Raw genomic sequence first — 10,654 nt, 5'->3', positions numbered from 1 at the left:
ACTGGGAATGACATGCTTTGGTGATCAGGTAATATAATACATTCTGTCTCTTTATCTGTTTATCTATCTTAATCTACCATCTTTCTCTTTACCTGTAATCTATCTGTCTTTATTACCTATGATGTATCTATATATACCTATGATGTATCTATATATATATATATATATATATATATATATATATGTATATCTTTATGTCTGTATATCTTTTTTACTGATAACATTAAAAGACTTAACCTGAAGGATGATCTTTTGTAAGAGGAAGTAGCCCACAACACGGAGGGAACATAACACCCTAGCTGCAGATCCCTGGATCTGTTCATTTTTATCCATCATGTCCTTCCATCAGGCCTTCACAGCCATTTTTGAATTTTTTGGGTATATAATGAGTATAAAATAATTAAAGTGAACTGAATTAAATAACTCTATTTGAGTACTGAAAAGAGAAGAGGCATTTCACATGTAGAGTCAGCTTCATGATGAAGCAAAAAGAGGCATTAATTTGGACAATGAGTCTTTTGAAAAATGATACTGGACAGTTTGTTTGTTGATATTTCATTAAGAAGAATGTTATCCAATATGCATGACAAAGAATAATAACTCCAAATGAAAAGAGCATTTCGTACAGATTCACAAAATTGCATTTCAATGAATGGCTATGGGGCTTTGCTGTCTGTCCACCTCTTGTGGACACTTCACCGCCTACTACATGATAGCACATTTATTAGATGTAAGAAAACATCTCTGAAAAACAATGAAAGCAATATGAAAAAGAAGTGTTTTGACAGATTATTTTTATTAATTTATTTGTTTATTTATTTATTTATTTATTTATTTATGTATTTCAAAAGCTGCTTCTGGAGCGTTTCTCCCCAGGCCTCCACTGAAAATGGGCTCTGTCACAGTCAGACATTTCTGTAAACAAATGTTAAATAAATACATAAATAAAAATAAAAAAAGCAATTTTTTAACTAATCTTAAATATCCATGTTCAACTAAAATGATCATATAGTCAGCTTTTCTTATCTTTTTTATCACTTGTTCTGCAGTGGCGATCAGAAATCTAAGAAACATATGGGAGTACTTAAGGTAGATAATACAGGATATGGCCAAGTAACACCATTTAGGAAAATTGTACTTGAGGGCACCTCGATCAGAAAAAAAAAAAAAAGTGCAATAGACAAAACATTAAGCAGAGCAGTGAAGAGGCCGGGAAAAACAGGTAGGAGGAATGAATTAATCTGTGTAGTACTTTGACATGATAAGAAATGCATTGGGCAGTTAAGAGTTAGATTTAAAATTAATGAAAACAAATTTATTTAATGACATCTGTTTACTGAGAAAGTCCAACTGGGCACAGGACTCATTTTTCTGGGAAGCAAAGGGAGAAAATCTCTAAGGTATTATATATAATGCAATCAATATTTACCATAATGCATTTTCAGTCAATACATACAGTAGCATATAATGCCTTACATTACAGTACAGCAAACCTGGAACTCCAAACACTAAAATATGCAATTAAATGTTTCAGAGTTTATTTATTTACTTATTTCTTTTTGATGACTAGATAGGTGGACTGGTCCTCAGCCCATTTTTCAGCTGTGACCAAGATTCAGATGATGTCCCTTATCTTGTTTACTCATTGAAGACGAACAGATGAGGTAGTTTGTTTATACGCATTATTACAAAGAAACACATCAGGAAGGATAACAGCAGTACAAAATATAAACAAACTGATTAACTGACAGACTACACAGACATACATGCTTACATCTCAACAGCTTACTACAAAATGGCAGTCAGGCTCGCACGTGCTCAGTATTTATACACTTGTGCAAGCCCCTAGGAAGCTTCTTAAAGGTATACATACATATCGATCTGCATCCTCCCTCTTTAATGAATTACCCACAATATAATGATATTTGAAAAGAAACATGCAATTGTGCAGACAAACACAACATTCATGTCCAAGTTGCCACGTATCTGGAACATGGTCTGTAAATGTGTCCTGCTCTAGTGATATAGCAATTAGAATGGGGTTTAGCAGCAGGGACACTCATCAGTGAACAACTTGCTTCAGCAGTTTCGGAATTCTTCTCAGAAACTAGGATATTTACTGAACATCCTCTGGAACTGGAACACTGGATAACTCACTCTGAGATTTAGTCATTCTCCCAAGTATGATACTACAATACAGGCTCAGACACCATGACAAATGTTTCAGATTCCACCTAAATTCTGCTCCTTGCAGTTACATGATGTATGCTCTTGGCTCTGGACATAAGCTTACCATATGTCCGGTTTTCCCTATGCTCTTGGCTCTGGACATAAGCTTACCATACGTCCGGTTTTCCCCGGACATGTCCTCTTTTTGTGCTCCTGTCCGGGCGTTTTTTTAAACTTCCGAGATTTGTCCGGGTTTTACAATCCCGAGTCAGACTTCAATTCTACGCATGTGCGGAAGGTAGAAGAGCTCACGAGAGTCGCGAGAGCGGCAAGACTGTGTTGTTTGCGCGGGGAGAAGCAGGACTGTATGTGTCAGGGAGGAGGACCCAGCCACAGTGACAACCGGTCATCAGTCACAGAGTCGGAGTCTCCGTTTCGGATGTTTTTTTCGATTTTTCTACTTCTGGTTAGTAAAATGTTTTTTTTTTTTAAAGTTAAAGCGAGTTTGTGTGGTGTGTATATCATATGCACTATTGATCCATTTCTTCTACTGCCAGTCTACTGGTGACATTGTGTTCAGTTAGCTACACTCCTAGTCTTAGAAGCTGTTGCAGATCTGACATAATAAAGACCCTGCTGCCATGGATGGGGAATGCCAGGCAGACTCAGCCCTCCTGTAAATCTGCCAATGTAGAAGTTTAAGTGAGAGAAGACAAGTATTATTATTACACGGATATTTTGCAGAGAGTAAATATCAGCATTATGTGTTAATGAATGCATATGACTGAAAGAACACAAGAAACAAGTGATTAGCATCTCAACACAATGAAAGAGTATCTTGGTGCAGGCCAGTATAACAGTACTACTGGTTCTTAGTATAAAAGATATTTATTATATCTTCTGACTCCAGGCAGGGCAAGCCTGGCATGACATTATATACTGATGACCTTGGTATTAGGAAAGTCCCCACTCAGCAGTTCACAGACACATTACAAAGGTAATAGTGCACAAGTACAACTTGTACAGTGCCAAAGATGGAAAGATTCTGGCAACATGAGGAAGGATGACCTCTTCTACTTCAGTAATCAAGAAGAATAAGTGAACTGAGAAGGAGTGTATATGGTGTCAAGAAGGTGGGCCTCTCAAAACACAAACATATGGTGTCCCTTCCCAAGTGAAAATATCTGAAGGCTAGAGACTTAGTGTAAGGAATGCACACAAAAACAATGCAAAAGTACTTCTTATATCATAATCAGTTATTAAATAATAAAGACAAATGTTGATAAACTAAATAGATTGGTAAATAAATCGAATAAAATCAAACTGTATGAGGTTTGATATATTAAAATCATTCTGTTCTTATTTTTATTTTATGAAATATTTTTTGACATATCCTCACTTATCACATTAAATTAAACAGTATTAGAAAAATGCAGTTTTTGAACCATGAGCACTAATATATGTGTGTGTGTGCAGATGTGTAGATAAATATATGGCATCCAAGGATAACACTGTTCTACAGGAATTTTGCTTTGAAGGCCAAACTGAAAATAGTCACTATCCTGTGCTTATCAGGACTGAGAACAGAGAAAGCATTTTGTATCTTTGTCAGGTAAAATAAACAATGCCTCAGTGAAGTAGCAAAGTCATATATAATGTTTTTAATGGAATTAAGTGAGTTAATTGAAAATCAGTTAAAATTAATTTAATGAATAACACTGATGGAATGCAAGCTTTACTGATGTATGTAATTCCTTATCCTGTGCATACTGTGAACTTAATTTGATAACATACCTCTAAGGTGTAAAAGAAGAACCCCACACCTGCACATGGATGAAGTGAAGGACATGTGTGTGTGTGTGTGTGTGTGTGTGTGTGTGTGTGTGTGTGTGTGTGTGTGTGTGTGTGTGTGTGTGTGTGTGTTCTAGTAGAAGAATGTTGCCAGTGTATAATAACATTCAGTGAGGGGATAGTCTTCTTCCATAAAGTGAAAGTCATTAATTAATAAACAGAAAATTAGTATACCTGGCTAAACTGATCTCTAACGGACACCTGCCTGCACCAAGTGAGCCGATTGTTGAAGGTTGGTTATTTAAATGGACTTTGTTTACAAGACAGTTTGCAAATTAGCAGTTTTGATTTATAGTTTCAATGCCCTAGGCCTAGTCATACGTATAAGCCAGCTGTAATGCAGCCATTGTTGATATTACTATAGATATAGATTGCATCTATTGCTGAGAGAATAACTGTAGTGGAAAGGTATTTCTGTAGCCATGCCCCTTATCTGAAAGGAAACCATAGCTATTGATGTGCTTAAACATTTGTTTGCAAATAATTATTTTCAAAGATTTTAGCTATTGAGCAGAGATTGGGCATTGTTCTATAATCTTTTGAGTTTTGGGAAGATGTACCTTTGGAAGGGGAATAACGGTAGTGTGCTTTGGCACTGGGGAACTATTCCTGAAGTAAGTAAAAGACTAAAGACAAAGGTAATCTTCACACTGAATCGTTGTTTGTATTTGTAATTTGTTGCATGGCCAGAGGTGCCGAAGGCAGAAGCTATTTTTATGGTTGAAAGACTGTGTAAGTATTGTTATTTAACAGAAGAGGGTCTGCTGTGCAAGTTTTCGGGCCAATCAAAAAATCACCAAACATGGAGCTACTTGTCTTTAATGTGGAGCTGTGATTTTCTGCATTAAAGACTAAAAGACCTTTTTTTTTTTTTTTTTTGGTCTTCACCTACTGTGAAAGAGCTTTTGCCTGACAAAGAATCTATCGTCCTCTTTTTCATATAACCAAATATGGTAACCCTATCTGGACATAAACTTTTCACTACATCAGTCCGATCAAAACCTTTGGACATCTGCAGCCTCACTATCTCCCCTTCTCAAAATGGATTGAGCAGTTTGCTGGTCTTATCGTAACAGGACTTCTGGGATAGGCACTTCTTTAACAGATTGGCTTTCACTGATCTGTTGTTCTTGACACATGAAACCAGTAATGAACTATTAATGGTAGTGTGGTTCTGGTTTGTCTTGACAGAATTCTCTGTGCAGGTGAACCAAGATGTTTATCACGAGGAACATTTCTGAGATTCAAGAAAACATCACTATTGTCTCATTTTGACTTCTCTAGTAATTGTTTTGCACTTTGAACTGCATGTTCTGCCAAACCACTTGACTGCGGGTACTCAGGGCTACTTGTAACATGAGTAAAGTCCCACACTTCAACATATCTTTTAAACTGCTGGCTTGTAAACTGTGTACCATTGTCAGAAATAACTACACGGACTACCATGGACTGCAAAATGATGCTTCATCTTAGTAAAGACAGTACTGGATGCTAGATTAGAAAGTAGGTCAATCTCAAACCAATTTGAATAAGAGTCTACTAGCACCAAATAACGTTGACCATTCCATTCAAAAATGTCTATAGCTAATGTTGACCTAGGTAGTTCAGGAATCTGGTTTAGCTGAAGTGGTTCTTTCTGTTTATGTGGTTTTGTACTATTACTTACAGAACAAGATGAAAGTACTCTCTTGATATCCTGTGACATAGAAGGCCAAAATATTAGCTGTCTTGCCCTTCTTTTGGTAGATTCAGGTCCTGGATGGCCATGATGCAAGATGGTAATATACTTTTGTTATAAGGATTTTGGAACAATTATTTTTGGACCGTACATGATGATACCATTGTCAAACAAAATATCATCTCTTTAAGGAAAATAAGGTTGCACTTCAACTGGTAAACAAGATTGCTTTGACGGCAATCCTCAACTGATAAAGTGGTTGAGCTTCTAAGTATTGGATCTGTGGGTGTATGACTTCTAAGCTCATCAAGATGTGAGGAAGAAAAATGTCTCACTTCCATGACTTCAGAAATCAAGTTTCTCATTTTCATGCTGTTCAGTGGTATTTCTGGGTGATCTGGATAATGTATCAGCAAGATAAAGAAGTTTGCCTTTGAAATTATACTTTTGCAGTTTGAGTACCATACATTTCAATCTGGCAGCAGCTGTATGCATATGCTTTCTCAAAATAGTGACTAGATGTTGGTGATCTGTTTCGATCTGGATAGGTCTACCATAAAGATAGTCATGGAACTTCGAACATGCAAACGCAAATGCCAAAAGTTCTTTCTCTATCTGCACATAGTGCATTTCAGATTGGGGTACATTTCTCGATGCACAGGCTACTGTTCTACCCTCTTGAAGAATGCCTGCACCAAGACCAAATTTAGAAGCATCACAAGAAAGAGTAAATGGTTTGTGAATATCATAGTATCTGAGAGCTGGTGGACTGGCAATCAAACACTCTTTGGTGCTGCTCTAACCATGACCAGGATACATCTTTGTGGGTCAGCTCTCTAAGTGTTGCTAAAAGTTGGCTCAAGTCTGGAATGAACTTGCCTAGATAGTTAATCATGTCAAGAAAACATTGCAGAGCTTGAACATTGTCTGGAGCTGGCATTTCAAGAATAGCAGATTGCTTTGAAGGGTCTGGTCGTAAGCCTGAAATGGTAAACAAATGAACAACATAATTAACTTCTTGTAAACTGAACTTGCACTTCTGAGGATTCAGCTCAAGATTCACATCACATGCTCTTTCCAGAACTTTCTTGAGATTTCTTTTATGTTCAACTTCACCATTACCTCCTACAAGAATATCATCTACTATAATAGCACATGGATATCCAGAAAAATAAATTCTCCATTACATACTGCAAGACTTCACTGACAGAATTTATCCCAAATGGCATTCTCAAAAATCTGTACTGGCCAAAAGGAGTACTGAAGATAGTAATGAAGATTTTTGATCAAGCAAAATTTGCCAAATGAACTCTTTGCATCTAAGACAGAAAAAACAGTAGCATTAGACATAAGAGCAGTGACTTCTTTGACTGTATGCATTGGATGAGAAGATCTTTTCAGTATTTTTTTCAAATCTTGTGGATCAATACATATTCTGATATCATCTGAGCTTTTCTTATGAGCAATGACCATGGAAGATACCCATTCAATACGAACATCAACTGAACAAATCACACATTGCTGCACCATTTTATCTAGCTCAGCTTTGACTCCATTTTGCATAGCTATTGGAACTTTCAAGGCTGCTCTGACAACTGGACTGATGTCTGGATCTAACTTCATACAGTACACATCTGGTAGCTTGCCTAGTCTGTCTTTGAAAAGATCAGCATAGGTAGAAAAAATAAATTATGCAAAATTAGAACAGTGGTCTTTCAAGCTTACATGGTGCACTTCTTTATTAAATGACAGTTGTCCCATTTTCAAACTGTTTCTGAGGCCAGTAAGGACTGTATGTGCCTTTTGACCACGTAGAATTGCAAGTCATAGCTGTTCCTAGCTGAGTAATATGAAAGCACTACTGAACCATCGGTCTGAATTTCTTCGCACACTTCGCCAAATCAAGCAATTGTTTCTGCTGACATAGCATTGCACTTTGAACTTGTGTCACCTTTGAGCTCTATGCATCTTCCATTTATCCAAACAGTACAAAATACTTCATTCTTTGCTCAGAAATCTACTGCACTGATGGTTTCAATAAGCACTGACACACCATCAACATAAAAAGTAGGGTCAATGCTTTCTATTTGATCAATTTGTCCATTTGAATATTCCCTTTTAATAACAGAATGTGCCTTCTTGATTTACAAAACCTTTTGAAATTATTCCACTTATTGCATTTGCGGCATTGCTGACCAAAAGCTGAGCACTTTTCTCTTTTAGATTCATGATTACCACCCCAATTATGACGGTTGACTATGAAACTGGGTGAGGTCACATGCTTTGAGTTTGCTGACTCACTCTTATGCTTCACTGAGACTGTGCATACTCTGGAATTTTATAGAAAGCTACAGGGTTTCCCAGTGAACGTTACAGGGATTACAGTTACTGCCATGTGCTTGGGCATGTTTCTTTTAACCATGTGCTGCATACTATCAACATGAGCATTAGAACATACTGAATGCAAACATTTCTCATTTGTAAGCATATTTGTGTGCTTTTCTGTGGGCTCATATATCTGACAAACCTCAATGGCCTTATTTAAGGTGAATTAATGTCACAAAGCAAAATCTTTGTCACAGCATCATCTTTAATACCACACAGTAGTCTGTCTTTTATTAACTCATCCATTAAATCACCAAATCTGCATGTTTTAGCCTTGTCAGAAAACTCTTGCAGTCCATTTTCTATATTACCTCTAAATTATCTCTCTGTGGGGATGTTCATCCTAACCCCGAACCACCAACTCCTTCAAATTTACCCCTCCCTCAAATTCCCCATCTCCCCAATAGCCTAAATCAACTTCCAAGGAAAGCATTTGACCTACTGTTTCTAAATATAAACTGTAGAAGTATTTCCAATAAAATCCGTGACCTGCATTCCTGTATTTCACTATACTTACCAGATATAGTGAATATAACTGAGACTTAGCTAAAGCCACATATCAAGGATACAATATACTAAGGAAAGATAGAAAGGATAGAAAAGGTGGTGGCACAGCTATACTATTTAGGAACCACCTCACAGTGCAATCATTAAGTATGCAATACCCCTCTGTGGCAATGTAGAAATATTATTTACTCAACTAAAACTCAACTCCAAAAATCTAATAAACATAATTGGTTGCTATATACACGCCCCCCCCCCCCGGTAACAATATGCCCACTCTAGAAAACCTACTCCATTGGTCCTGTTTATCTCACCAAAATGAAACCATCATTCTGGGTGATTTTAATATACATTAGCTATCCTGTAACTCTCCCACCCCAATAAATCATATCAATCTCCTTGGCTTTACCCAAGCCATCCAAACACCAAGAATTGACAAGACAACTACCAGGGAATGAGTCTTTGACTGGATTCTAACTAATAAGCCAAGCCACCCATCTTGCAAGTTGTCTCCCCGATGGTCTAAGTGACCACCTGCCAACTTTCCTTCTATGACAACGCAACCATAATCCCAAAGGCACAACCTACCATTTCATTAGGAGGAAAAAGAACTTTAACCCCACCAATTTCCCTGTTGAGCTAAAACATTGCAATTGGGCACCCCTAAAATAGCTGGAACTAGAGGCAGTTACTTACTTTAATACCACCTTTTTAAATATATTGGATCTTCATGCCCCTCCCAGAAGAACCAGATCGAATCCTACTTCATGGCTCACCAAAGAACCCAAATCCCTCCTCAAAGCCAGAGATAAACCATGGGATCACTGGAACACTGTTAAATCCTCAGCTGCAAAACAGAAATATCATGAGCTTAGGAATAAAGCTAAGAAACTAGTAAAACTCAACAAAATTAATTATTACTCCAACCTTCAACCCAAGCACCAAAATCACCCTCAAAAATTTTGGGCAGCCATTAACAAATTACTACTATCAGACAAGACTGGTACTCCCCCACCTTAGTTAATAACTCAGACAGCATTCCCACTCAATTTAATAAATTCTTTACTGAAACAATGCTGACCCTAGCCAACCAACAAAGAAATCAACATACACACCTATCCACTGAACCTATCACTACTTACATAAGGAATAGCTCCTTCCAATTCCAGCCAGTCTCTACAGATAGGATACAAAAATTACCTCAAAAAACTAAAGCCCACTATGTTGGCCAGTGACAAATTACCTGGGGAATTCCTAAAATCTGCTGCCGACACAGTGCCCAACTCTATAGCCAGTCTAATTAACAGATCCCTTTCAGAAGCCACTGTCCCAGAAATCTGGAAAATATCTCACATAATCCCCTTGCATAAAGGAGTAATCTCCACAGAACTTATAAAACTACCACCCTATAGCAATTCTATCTCCTCAAGCAAAAATCCTTTAAAAGTGCATACACTTCCAAATTATTCATGACTTGCACACACACAAGCTGCTGTCAAACACCCAGCATGGCCTTTGACCCTTCCATAGTACCATCACTGCTTTATTGTCCTTCTCCAATACAGTAAATTCTCCTAGAAATAATGGTAAATTTGTCCCTGCCACCTTTCTAGATCTATCAAAGACCTTTGATATGGTTAGACATGGCATTCTTATCAAAGAGCTATCCAAATTAGGACTCTCTCATTTTCACATAGCCTGGTTCCAAAACTATTTAGCTGGCCATCATTAAGCAGTGTTGTGTAAAGAAAAACTCTCCCCTTCTTCCAGTTACTATTGGTGTTCCCCAGGGCTCAATATTAGGCCCTCTGCTTTTCACCCTCTATACCAATAAGCTCCATTTCTCCACCCCCAATGCATCTATTATCCAATATGCAGATGATTCTACGTTAATTTGTGCAGCTTCCTCACTACAGGAACTTCACACATTAACACAAGAATCTTTCCTCTCTATTGAAACCTGGCTATCCAATAACCAACTAATTCTAAACCCTAATAAAACCAAACTTCCACTCTTTAAACCCACCAAGTCCACCTCATCATCTACCACCTTTAATATCCGGTCCA

At 37.4% G+C, this 10,654-nt stretch overlaps 1 pseudogene; it reads left to right on the top strand.

Moving 5' to 3' along the window:
* LOC122816465 overlaps positions 1–10,654 on the top strand; it is a 155,582-nt pseudogene that overhangs the window by 59,710 nt on the left and 85,218 nt on the right.

The sequence above is a fragment of the Protopterus annectens genome, chromosome 1.part1 (genome assembly GCF_019279795.1).
Source record: "Protopterus annectens isolate FY-2018-M chromosome 1.part1, PAN1.0, whole genome shotgun sequence".
Taxonomy (NCBI): domain Eukaryota; kingdom Metazoa; phylum Chordata; order Ceratodontiformes; family Protopteridae; genus Protopterus; species Protopterus annectens.
This window is presented reverse-complemented; position numbering and strand designations above follow the sequence as displayed.